This window comes from Microtus pennsylvanicus, chromosome 1 (assembly GCF_037038515.1).
Source record: "Microtus pennsylvanicus isolate mMicPen1 chromosome 1, mMicPen1.hap1, whole genome shotgun sequence".
Lineage (NCBI taxonomy): Eukaryota > Metazoa > Chordata > Mammalia > Rodentia > Cricetidae > Microtus > Microtus pennsylvanicus.
Genome location: NC_134579.1, coordinates 143,646,215 through 143,659,682, shown reverse-complemented (window position 1 = coordinate 143,659,682; position 13,468 = coordinate 143,646,215).

The window sequence follows — 13,468 nt, the reverse complement described above, 5'->3', positions numbered from 1 at the left end:
GATCTCTCCCCTGAACTCAACATGCCTGGAACTTTCACTTTCTAGGTGTTTTCTTCTGTTTCTTTGAAGCAACACTCAACCCCTGACTTCACCTTATAGAAGCGATTCCTGTTGTTCCATACAGCCTTTATGTCTGGGACTATGTGGGGGCCTGCAGCAGTCTGATCTTCAAGGCAGGCTCCATTCTTTAAAGGCTTGGCAACTAGGCTGATTGTTTTTTATTGAAAGAAAAAAAATTCCCGCCTCCTCCCAGCCTCCCATTTTCCTCCCCCTCCTCCCATTCTTCTCTTCCTCCCCCCACTCCTCTCCCACTCCCTCTCCAGTCCAAAGAGCAGTCAGGGCTCCCTGCCCTGTGGAAAGTCCAAGGTTCCCCCCACCTCCATCCAGGTCTAGTAAGGTGAACATCCATACTGGCCAGGCTCCCACAAAGCCAGAACATGAAGTTTAAGCCCTGGGCTGAGACTCCTGGGTGACATAAGAGAGCTGATTGAGCAAGCAAGAAGAGGAAGCCAATAGACAGCACTCCACCGTGGTCTCTGTACCAGGTCCTGGATTTTAGTTATGACAATCTCAGTTGTAAGCTAATAAATGCCACAGTTTGACATGGGATTCTAACACCATTGTTCCCTATCAGTTTTGAAAGAATGAAGAGAAGAACAATAGAAAAATGTTCTCCTGGGTGACTTCACTCCAGTGTTGAAAAGATGACAGTACTCAGGGCTCCCTAGTGTAGAGCTCCAAGAGAGTGGGCTGACTCTGACATCTTAGGCTGAGTTACTTTCCATCAAGGTCTTCCTTGATGCAGGTGGAGTCAGATGATGGAAGCTGATCTATGGCCATTTGGCTCTACCAGTGTGTCCTTCACTAAGTGCTCAAACCTCAACATGGGGTCCCACAAGGGATGCTAGGCCAGCCATGGCAGTCGTGTGTGTCTAAGCCCCACCCAGCACTGAACAATCACAGAGAATCACTTACTGTCCAGCTGGAGTTGCACTTGTGTGTATTCACTTCCCTTATCTGTTCTCAGAATTTTTAGAATGTACAATCCACAGTCTTTCCGAGTGACCCTGTGAAGTAGCAGGGATCCATCACTGTGCAATGTCTCTCTGCCACTGTATGCAGGTCCCCACAGAGTTGCTTTCATATCTTGTATAAAACGGGTGGCCACAATTTTCTTGAAATCAGCCATTCCCTTGAACCAGACAAAGCCTAAAATATTCTCTGGAGGATTGTGAACGAGTAGAAGAACACTTCCCCCTTCAGCAATGCTGGGTGGCACTGATTCAATAGTGGGCTGGCCAAAAGTAGCAAGGCGTCCGCACTTCCATAGGAAAGCTAGAAGGAAGAGAGAGATCCATCAAAACTCGAAGTTTTGTATTTGACTAAGATAAGGCTTTCTGTCCTGAGAAACTGTGTCCCTTGCTCAGCCTATGTTTCTAGGTGAGTTTCTCCCTGTCCAACCAAGGTTACGGCTGACTGCTCACACGTACATTGGATTAGTGTTGTGGCGATGCATGCCCAACCTCTTCCCCTACAGACCACGTGTCTTCACTCTCTGGCTTTGTTGCTGCTCTGTTCCTCTTGGGCCTGTAGCCAACAACAGAATTCATCTTTCACCTTTTTTTTTCTTCAAGTCCACTCAAACTGGGACATCATCATAAGAAGCACAAGTTGTCTTGGCTTTCTTCTGTTCATTTTTTCTGAGATTGTCAGACAATGAAGCAAATGCCTGTTTATATTGGATCATGTTAGCGATCCACACCAGCTTGAATTTTTATTCATACTATCAAGCTGAGATCATCAGTCCCCAGAATATTGTGGATATGAATATGAACTTGATAGAAGAATAATGTCTCTTCCACTCTTACTGTTTAATATTCGATGAGGATATCTTAAAGCTCAGCCTTTCTCCTACTCTGTATCTTCTGCCCTAAAAACACCGAGGCTCCTCTCATGTCCTTGTGCCACTCAGGAGACTCCACAGTATGTCAGTCCCTCCTCGCACACACTGGTCTCATCTGTGAGAAGAAGCCCTGGCATGTGGGGACCTTTTTCAGAGGAGTACAGAAAGGACCTCCATTGTCTCAGTCATCTATCTGTCTCTATGAGGAACTTCTGCTCCACCACAGCTCCCAAGCTCTGCTGTTCTTCCCCCTTCTCAGCTGAGTCTCTTCCAGAAAGGAGCTCCTCCCAGAGTCTTATGGGCTGAGGGTGGGTCTGTTTTCAAAACACTGCACTTGTGGTTTCAGTGCTGTCCCATGTTCCTTTCCCATTCTCTCCTCTAGAACAGAGTGAGAGTCAAGGCTACTGACCATCCCTGTGAGGAGAGATAATTGGAGCTGACCCAGGAACTGCACTCTGCTGTGTGCTGGTCTAGGCTCTGGTAGCTTGAAAAATGGAAAATCTGACTAACTGTGTGACAAAGAAACCCAGCTGGGCATCCAATCTGCCTCGTTTTCAATTCTCTGGAAACATGGAATTTCCTCTCAGCAGGAAGGTGATAAAAACTGTTCTTGAGGTACAAATGGACCATGTGTTTGATGTGTGCAGAAAAAAGTAAATCTATTCTCCCTAGACTGACTATCAGACTAGGTTTTGGCTGAGGTCAAAGGCACAGGATGTGTCATGAGTCTCACATCTTTTGTGTGTGTGAGGAGGTGATTCTGGGAAAAATGCTGCTAGATCCTTCAACCTGTGGATGATTTTCGACATGATTCTCCAACTTCCTCTGATTGCTGAACTGTATAATGGGTTTTCCCAAGTGATCGATTGTCTTTCTGAGAGACCTTGAACCTCTGTCTAGTTTATTCCTGATGGATACCATGGGATTCCCACAGGGAACACATGAAGTGGGAAGAGAGAACATGGTCTCCTGGCACTGTAGCAGACACATTAAATAGCCAATAGCTCTGAGAATGTTGAGACAATGATTTTCTGGTCTGTAAGAACATGGGTGAAACCAGGTTACTAGGCTAGTTCCTGGTTTAGGCAAATATTTTTCTGCCAGTTCATTGTGTATCCTGATGACATCCCCGGTGATCACTAGGGGAACTACAGCTCATGTCTGCAAAGCTGTCAGATCAGCGTAGCCTGTAGCCATTTGCCTGAAGGGGAGAATTCCCTTAGTGGGACCTAGAGGACAGGTCCTTGTAAGAAGAATCTGTGTCCTGAGTCCCTCTCCTTGGGGACCACAACCTTCATGTGAAATCTCACATGCCCAAAGGGACAGTTAGCCAATGGCCTGGACACCTGTTGAGCTATGTTTCCCCACTGACTCTGAAGAAGATGGCCAAGGGATGAAACCCAGCCAAGGCTCTCAGGACAATGCACTCTCTAATTCCCCACTTCACAAGTTTTCAACTACCAGGAGGCACTCTTTCCTGCCATGTGAAAGTCAAAATCCTACACTTAGAAAATGCTCCTCATGGATACCTGGAGTTTTGTTGGGACAGAAGTCTTGAGCCAGGACGACCTGGTGCTCACATTTCTGAGGACTTTATGTTTTCCTCCACCAGGTACAATGCTAATTCCCCCAAAGTCTTTCTCAAGGAAACAAACCTGTGAGAATCTCTACTCTCTAGACAGAGGCTTTATCTTTGGCTGAGTTACCTACCATACATCCACCTGTGTCAAAGTGAAGTCAAATGAAGGATCCTGATCTATTGTCATTATTCTCCACCATTTGTTTCCCACATTAAGTGTTCAAACCCCACCATGGGGATATAATGCACAGGGAAGGAAGGTAAGCAGAGACCAGTCTCCTGTATATGTCCAGTGAAATGAACCTCACCTGGCTCACAGAATTCTCAATGAATCACTTACCATGCACGTGGAGGTACATGGGTACTGTTGATACAAATTTTCTTCCTCTTGTATAGGTTCGTAGGGAATAGAATCCTGCATCCTTCTGGGTGACCTTTTCAAGAAGCAGGGATCCATTGTAATATATTGTCTCTCTCCCGCTGTGTATAGGACCTGGCATACTTAAATTTTTGTGCAGTACATACAGTGCAATTTGTTGTTTCTCTTTTCCCAACCCTTTGAACCAGGTAACATCTATAATATCTTCTGGCAGATCGTGGACAAGGAAAAGGACGTCATCTCCTTCGGCCACTGGAGTTGGCAGTAATTCAATGGTCACACTGGCAGTGGAAGACAGGTGCCAGGAGGTTAAAATGGAGGCTAGAAGTGAATTCAGAAAAAGCACCAATATTAAAGAGGTATGATCATCTCTCATTTTGGTGTGTAAGTAGGACTGTGCCCACCCCCCGTTGGTATATATCAGCACCATGACTTCCCTTGATTTAGAGCGTCAGAGTGTGTCATTTACTTTCTCAGGAATTCTCCGCTTGAGTGTATTCCTAGTTCCCCCTCAGTGTCCATCATCCCACCTCACGTAGATTATTTGGTGTGAGGTCAATGCCTCTATGAACCCCTCCTCTGTAGACTCCACACTTTCTTATTTTTTCTCTGATCCCTTTGTGATTCTAGTCAACCCAGGGTTTCTCATGGCATATGCTGACATCAGGTTCGAGAACCAGGACTTTTTTATTTTTTATTTTTGGTTTTTTTGAAACAGGGTTTATCTGTGTAGCTTTGACTTTCCTGGATCTTGCTATGTAGACCAGGCTGGCTTTGAACTCACAGAGATCACCTGCTTCTGCCCCACGAGTGCTGGGATTAAGGGCTGAAGCAGAACTGCCAGTTCAGAACCAGGGACTTGTAAGGGCATAATTATTCTGAATTTTTTGGAAGGTTCAGTTCCTGGAAGAGATTCAGACACAAATAAAGGAAAAATGGAAGGAAGGAAAGAGGAATGTGCCCCCATGGATTTCTCTTCATAGTTCCTATATTTGGAACTTATGACAGTACTTATATTTCAATGTGAATTAAGTGATTTTATATTTACTAATTTAAATATATGTGTGCATATGTGCAGGCTGGTGTCTTCTTGGGTACATCTGAAGATGTATGCCACAAATGTGTGTGTGGCCACATGTTCCAGGGTGTATATATATGAGTTCTAACCACACCTCCTAGGTGGATGGAAAAGTAGAGCCTGCATAATCTTTTCTCTCTGTCTACTGTGTGGGAGCAGAGGATTATTTTCAGGTTACCATATCTTCACACACCGAAACATTTCACTAGCCCTCCCCTGTTTGATTTCTTTTTGGAGGGCCATACTGTCACAGTTGGGAACATCTGTCTTCAGAACATTACAGCCAATGAAATTCACTGTGAATATGAAGTGCTTCAGGCTTTTCTCTTACCATCATCACCTCCTGTCCTCTGAGAGCTTCAGGCTGCTGAGCCTCTGTCCCTTACCGTACCTTCTGCTCCGTGAGTGCACACAGAAACCTTGAGTCTCCTCTCAACATCTTCGTTTCTTTAGGAGACTCCAGCCTGCTTCTCAGTTCCCCTTACAACAGAGTCAGAGAGTAGATACCATTACCTGTGAGCAGAAGCCCCTCCCAGAGGGTACACCTCTTGCAGAGAAGCACAGAGAACTCCATCAATCTTCTCACTGGTTGTTCTCCCTCTGAGGAGAAAAATCTCAGCTCCAACACAGAACTCAGGCTGTGCTGTTCTTCCTCCTTCTGCTCTGAGATTCTTCTCAGACAGGAGCACTGCTACAGGATCCAATGGGCTGTGAGTGGTGGGGTTCGAGTCCAAATCAATGCTCAATCCCGTCCACTCTCAGTATTGCCCTGCATCTCACTCAGCTTCCCTTTATATTCCTTCTCCAAGCAACATATTGAGCAACAAGGCTGATAAGCATCCCCATGCCCTCAGAGAACAATGACTCATCCCAGGGCTGACACCTGCTGTGTCCTTGCCTTGGGTCTGTCAGCACCAAAGATGGAGCCTCCATCTTGTCTATGTGTCCACATGATACAGAGACCAAGCTGAGCACCCAGCCTACCCTGTGTTCTCAATGCTCTGGGAAGATGGTATTTACTTAATTCTTGCAAGTAGTTGACGGAAATGTCTCTGAGGGCTGGAAAGAGGCAGGCTGAGTGATGACTAGGGATGAAGATCAATCCTCTATCACTGTCACCAGTCAAATTAATGATCTAGCAGAGAAGCCCAGGAACCATTGTGTGACGAGTTTCATGTGCTCAATGTTGGGGAGGAGGTGACCTGTGTGTCTTCGAAAGGACTATGGAATCCTTCATTCTATGTTTCAGGACAACATTTTTCCATTATGTGTTGGGTTTGCACATGTCCTCTCTGATTTTCCTGGGTCACTTTTGCTCTTTCCTAGATGATCCCTTGGTTGTAATCAAGTCTTCCTCTATAAGAGAGGACAGGAGGGAGGAGACATTCATGGTACCCATACAGAAAGGTGTTCTCAGACAAAGGAAGGATACAGTAGGTCAGAAAATGGTCTAGGGAGGGAGTTCAAGGTTAGCAGGGACAGAGATGGAAGTCAGTCTTCTCAGGGAAAAAATTCTCAGATCATTGAGAATATGCCCTTCTAACATCCCCTGAAGATCACTGGAAGAACTGTAATTTCATGTCTGGAGCTATAGCAAGCAAGGTCAAAGAACCAAATAAGAACTTCCCTGATATGTTCCGCACAGGTAGTGTGCAGGGAACATCACACCAATCCCTGTGCTGTTCAGGACTTTTAATTTCTTCTTCTGTAGGATGGGTCTAGACAGGGTTTCAGATTTGTCCTGGAAAGACCTGCACTAAAGTTGTAAGTGGTGTGAATCCAGAGGATGGACATTCTCAGAAGGAGCCTTGTGCTCAGGACATTTTGAAGGAAAGTTCTAGGATATTTCTCTTAATGTTAACAGGACAGGGCACAGTTGTGCAGGATGGTGAATGTCTTTAATCTCATCATCACTCAGGAGGCAGAGGCAGGTGAATTTCTTCTAGCCAGCCTGGTTATGGAACGATTGAGTAGTAAGTCCTTCTGTCTGTGTGTTACTTTCATTGGTCGAATAAAGAAACTGCCTTGGCCTTTTTAAAATTTTTTCCTTATTTATTTAAAAAACACGTAGAGAGTTTCAGTGTGATTATACAAATTAAGGGCCCACAAGGATGCTTGATAGGTTGCCTTCTATTTGTTCAAACAAGTCCCACAGCTTATTGGCTTGAGAATGGTAGCACTAGTCATGTCATTGCTGGGTCATGGTGGGTTACTGGTGTTAGCTCATCTGGAGGGTGTTCTTTTTCTTTCTTTTTATTTATTTATTTATTAAACATTTCTGTCTCTTCCCCGACACTGCCTCCCATATCTCCCCTCTCCCCATTGACCTCCCCCTTTCTCATCAGCCCAAAGAGCAATCAGGGTTCCCTGCCCTGTGGGAAGTCCAAGGACCTCCCACCTCCATCCAGGTCTAGTAAGGTGAGCATCCAAACAGCCTAGGCTCCCTCAAAGCCAGTACATGCAGTAGGATCAAAACCCATTGCCTTTGTTCTTGACTTCTCAGCAGTCCTCATTGTCTGCTATGTTCAGCCAGTTGGGTTTTATCCCATGCTTTTTCAGACCCAGTCCAGCTGGCCTTGGTGAGTTCCCGATAGAACATCCCCATTGTCTCAGTGTGTGGGTGCACCCCTCGCGGTCCTTAGTTCCTTGCTCGTGCTCTCTCTCCTTCTGCTCCTGATTTGAACCTTGAGATTTCTGTCTGGTGCTCCAAAGTGGGTCTCTGTCTCTGTCTCCTTTCATCGCCTGATGAAGGTTAATATTCAGGAGGATGCCTATATGTTTTTCTTTGAGTTCTTTTTATTTAGCTTCTCTAGGATCACGAATTATAGGCTCAATGTCCTTTATTTATGGCTAGAAACCAAATATGAGTGAGTACATCCCATGTTCCTCTTTTTGGGTCTGGGTTACCTCACTCAGGATTGTGTTTTCTATTTCCATCCATTTGTATGCAAAATTCAAGAAGTCATTTTTTTTTTCTGCTGAGTTGTACTCTAATATGTATATATTCCATACTTTCTTCATTCATTCTTCCATTGAGGGGCATCTAGGTTATTTATATGTTCTGGCTATTACAAATAATTCTGCTATGATCATAGTTGAACAAATGCTTTGTAGTATTATTGGGTTTCTCTTGGGTATATTCCCAAGAGTGGTATTGCTGGATTCTGAGGTAGGTTCCGGTTTCCTGAGAAATTGCCACACTGATTTCCAAAGTGGTTGCACAAGTTTGCATTCCTACCGGCAATGGATGAGTGTTCCCCTTACTCTACATCCTCTCCAGCATAGGCTATCAGTGGTGTTTTTGATTTTAGCCGTCTGGCAGGTGTAAGATGGTATCTCAAAGTTGTTTTGATTTGCATTTCCCTGATCGCTAAGGAGGTTGAACATGACCTTATGTGTCCTTTGGCCATTTGAACTTTGTCTTATGAGAATTATCTTTTCTGTTCAGTACCCCACTTTTTAATTGGGTTAATTAGAGTTTTCATGTCCAGTTTCTTGAGTTCTATATATATTTTGGAGATCAGACATTTGTCTGATGCGGGGTTGGTGAAGATCTTTTCCCATTCAGTAGGATGCCTTTTTGTCTTAATGACAATATTCTTTGCTTTCCAGAAGCTTCTCAGTTATTGGAGGTTCCATTTATTCATTGTTGCTCTTGGTGTCTGTGCTACTGGTGTTGTACGTAGGAAGTGGTCTCCTGTTCTCATGTGTTGCAGTCTACTTCCCACTTTCTCTTCTATCAGGTTCAGTGTGGTCAGATTAATATTAAGGTCTTTAATCCATTTGGACTTGAGTTTTGTGCATGGTAATAGATATGGATCAATTTTCATTCTTCTACACGTTGATATCTAGTTATGCCAGTACCATTTGTTAAATATGCTTTCTTTTTCCCACTTGATATTTTTTGCTTCTTTATAAAAAATCAGGTGTTCATATGTTTGTCATTTAATATCCAGATCTTTGGTTCAATTCCATTGGTCAATGTCTCTGTTTTTATGCTAATACCAATCTGTTTTCATTATTGTAGCTCTGAAATAGAGTTTGAAGTCAGGGATGGTAACACCTCCAGAAATTCCTTCATTGTATAGGATCGCTTTGGCTCTCCTGAGTTTTTTGTTTTTCCATATAAATTTGCTTATTTTTCTCTCAAGGTCTGTGAAGGATTTTGTTGGAATTTTGATAGGGATTGCATTGAATTTATAGATTGCCTTTGGTAGAATTGCTATTTTTAATATGTTGATTCTACCCATCCAAGAGCATGGGAGATCCTTCCATGTTCTGGTGTCCTCTTTCATTTCTTTCTTCAAAGCCTTAAAGTTCTTGTTAAATAGATCTTTCACTTCCTTGGTTAGTGTAACCCCAAGATACTTTATGCTATTTGAGACTATCGTGCAAGGTGAAGTTTCTCTGATTTTCCTCTCTGCTTCTCTACCCTTTGTGTATTGGTTGGCTACTGATTTTTTGAGTTGATCTTGTATCCTGCCACCTCACAGGTATTTATCAACTGTAGGTGTACTTTGGAAGAGTTTTTGGGGTCACTGATGTACACAATCATATTACTTGCAAATTACAAAAGTTTGACTTCTTCCTTTCCAATTCTCATCTCATTGATCTCCTTATGTTGTCTTATTGCTATTGTTAGAACTTTAAGCACTATGTTGAAGAGATATGGTGAGAGTGGTTATCCTGTCTTGTTCCTGATTTTAGTGGAATGGCATTGAGTTTCTCTCCATCTAATTTGATATTAGCTGGTGGTTTGCTCTACATTGCTTTTATTATATTTAGATATGATCCTTGTATCTCTAACCTCTCTAAGACCTTCATCATAAAGGAGTGTCGAATTTTGTTAAATGCTTTTTTAGCATCTGATTACATGGTCATATGTTTTTTCTCTCAGTTTATTCATCTGATGTATTATATTGATAGATTTTCATATGTTGTACCATCTCTGCATCTGGAATAAAGCCTACTTGATAATAATGGATATTTTTTGATGTGTTCTTGGATTCTGTTTGCCAGTATTTTATTGAGAATTTTTCCATTGATGTTCATGAGAGAGATTATTCTGTAATTTTCTATTTGGTTGAGTCTTTGTATGGTTTTGGTTTCAGGGTAACTGTAGCCTCACAAAAGAGTTTGGCAATGACTCTTCTGTTTCTATTATGTGAAATCCCTTTAGGAGTATAGGTATCAGTTCTTCTTGGAATTTCTGGTAAATTTCTGCATTAAAACCATCTGGCCTGAGCTTTGTAGGTTGGGAGGGTTTTTTTTTATGACAGTTTCTATTTCCTCACGAGTTATAGGTCTATTTAAATTGTTCACCTGGTCTTGATTTAATTTTGGTAAATGGTATTTATCTAAAAACAGGTCCATTTCTTTCACATTTTCCAACTTTGTGACATATAGGCCTTTGAACAAGACAATGATTCTCTGAATTTTCTCAGTGGCTGCTGTTATGTCCCCCTTTTCATTTTCTTATTAATTTGCACATTCTCTCTCTGCCTATTGATTAGTTTGGATAGGGGCTTGTCAATCTTGTTGATTTTTATCAAAGAACCAGCTCTTTGTTTCATTTATTATTTGGATTGATTTCTGTGTTTTTATTTTGTTGATTTCAGCCCTCAGTTTGATCATTTCCAGTCTTCTGCTTCTCATTGGTGAGTCTGCTTCTTTTTCTAGAGCTTTCAAGTGTGCTGTTAAGTCTCTAATGTTAGCTTTCTCTGTTTTTTTTTAATGTGGGTACTTAGTGTTATGTACTTTCCTCTTAGCACTGATTTCATAGTGTTCCATAGGTTTGGCTATGTTGTGTCCTCCACCCACTCTTCTTCCCCTCCCTGTCCAGTCCAAAGAGCAGTCAGGGTTTCCTCCCCTGTGTAAAGTCAAAGGTCCTCCCCCCTCCGTCCATGTCTAGGAAGGTGAACATCCAAACTGGCTAGACTCCCACAAAGCCAGAACATGAAGTAGGATCACAACCCCGAACCATTGTCCTTGGCTTCTCATCAGCCCTCATTGTTTGCCATGTTCAGAGAGTCCAGTTTTATCCCATGCTTTTTCAGTTACAGTCCTGCTGGCCTTGGTGAGCTCCCAATAGATCAGCCCCACTGTCTCAGTGGTGGGTGCACCCCTCGTGGTCTTGACTTCCTTGATCATCTTCTCCCTCCTTCCACTCCTCATTGGGACCTTGGGAGCTCAGTCCAGTGCTGCAGTGTGGGTCTCTGTCTCTATCTCCATCCATCACCAGATGAAGGTTCTATGGTGGTATGCAAGATATTCGTCAGTATTGCTATAGCATAGGGTCATTTCAGGTTCCCTATCCTCAGCTGCCCAATCACCTAACTGGGGACATCACCTTGGGCTCCTGGGAGCTGCTCTAGGTTCAAGTCTCTTGCAAACCCTAAGGTGACTCCTTTAACTAAGAATTGTTTTTCCTGCTTCCTTTCCAACCTTCCTTTATCCCAATCATCCTGTTTCCCAAAGTTCCCCCAATCCTCCCCTTCTCACTTTTCTCTCCTCATCTCCCCTAACCCCCATCACACCCCACCCTCAAGATCCCAATTTTCTCCCCGGCAACTTTGTCTACTTCCCATAGCCATGATTATAACTATATGTTTTTCCTAGGGTTCACATACTTATATAGCTTCTTTAGGTTTAGCAATTGTAGACTCCATGACCCTTATTTATGGCTAGAAACCAATTATGAGTGAGTACATCCCATGTTCATCTTTTTGGGTCTGGCTTACCTCACTCAGGAGAGTGTTTTCTATTTCCATCCATTTGCATGCAAAATTCAAGAAGTCATTTTTTTTTTTACCGCAGCATAGTACTCTAATGTGTATATATTCCATACTTTCTTCATCCATTCTTCCATTGAAGGGCATCTAGGTTGTTTCCAGGTTCTGGCTATTACAAATAATTCTGCTATGAACATAGTTGAACAAATGCTTTTGCCATATGATAGGGCATCTCTTGGGCATATTCCCAAGAGTGGTATTGCTGGGTCTAGGGGTAGGTTGATCCAGAATTTCCTGAGAAACCAAAACACTTATTTCCAAAGTGGTTGCACAAGATTGCATTCCTACCAGCAATGGATGAGGGTATCCCTTCCTCCACTGCCTCTCCAGCACAGCCTATCATTTTTGTTTTTTATTTTAGCCATTCTGACAGGTGTAAGATGATATCTCAAAGTTGTTTTGATTTGCATTTCCCTGATTGCTAAGGAAGTTGAGCATGACCTTAAGTGTCTTTTGGCTGTTTGAACTTCTTCTGTTGAGAATTCTCTGTTCAGTTCAGTGCCCCATTTTTTAATTGGGTTAATTAGCATTTTAAAGTCTAGTTTCTTGAGTTCTCTATATATTTTGGGGTTCAGACCTTTGTCTGTTGTGGGGTTGGTGAAGATCTTCTCCCAGTCAGTAGGTTGCCTTTTTGTCTTAGTGACAGTGTCTTTTGCTTTACAGAAGCTTCTCAGTTTTAGTAGTTCCCATTTATTCAATGTTGCCCTTAATGTCTGTGCTGTTGGGGGTACACATAGGAAGCATTCTCCTGTGCCCATCTGATGTATCGTTCTTCCCCCTTTTTCTTCTATCAGGTTCAGTGTGTTCAGACTGATATTGAGACACTTATGGGACACTATGAAATCAGTCCTAAGAGCAATGTTCATAGCACTAAGTGCCCACTTAAAGAAAACAGAGAAAGCTCACATTGGAGACTTAACAGCCCACCTGAAATCTCTAGAAAAAAAAAGCAGACTCACCCAGGAGCAGTAGAGGACTGGAAATAATCAAACTGAGGGCTGAAATCAACAAAATAAAAACACAGAAAGCAATCCAAAGAATCAATGAAACAAAGAGCTGGTTTTTTGAGAAAGTGAACAGTATTGACAAACCTTTATCCAAACTAATCAAACGGCAGAGAGAGAACATGCAAATTAACAACATCAGAAATGAAATGGGGACATAACAAGAGACACCGAGGAAATTCAGAGAATCATTAGGTCTTACTACAAAAGCTTATATGCCACTAAGTTGGAAAATGTAAAAGAAATGGACTTGTTTTTAGATAAATATCAGTTATTTTATTGGTTTTCATTGGTTTGCTTGTTTGTTCTGTTATTTGCTTTGTTTTGTCTGTGGATGTTGGGGATTCAAATTCAATGTCTTCATGCTTACATATTACCTACTGAAACATCTCCATTGCTCCCTATCTTGTTTTTTGAAATATGATCTCTCACGGGAACTTGCTAGTTCAGCTCTGTTGGCTAGTCATAAACTCCTAGTGACAATCCTGCCCCTCCCCAGTGCTAGGATTAAAGGAGCAAATCACTGGAACTTATTTTCTGTATACATTGTAGATCTAAACTCAGACTTCAATGCTTTAGACTAACCCATTTTCCCTGACCCTTCCCATAAATGTTTAAGGATTTCTGGGTTCATAAAGGAGAATTGCAGTATTTACTCATTCAGAAACCTGAGATTTTGCCTTAGGATCTGGCACCAGAATTACTGTGGAATACCTGCTTTTGAAATCCATGTA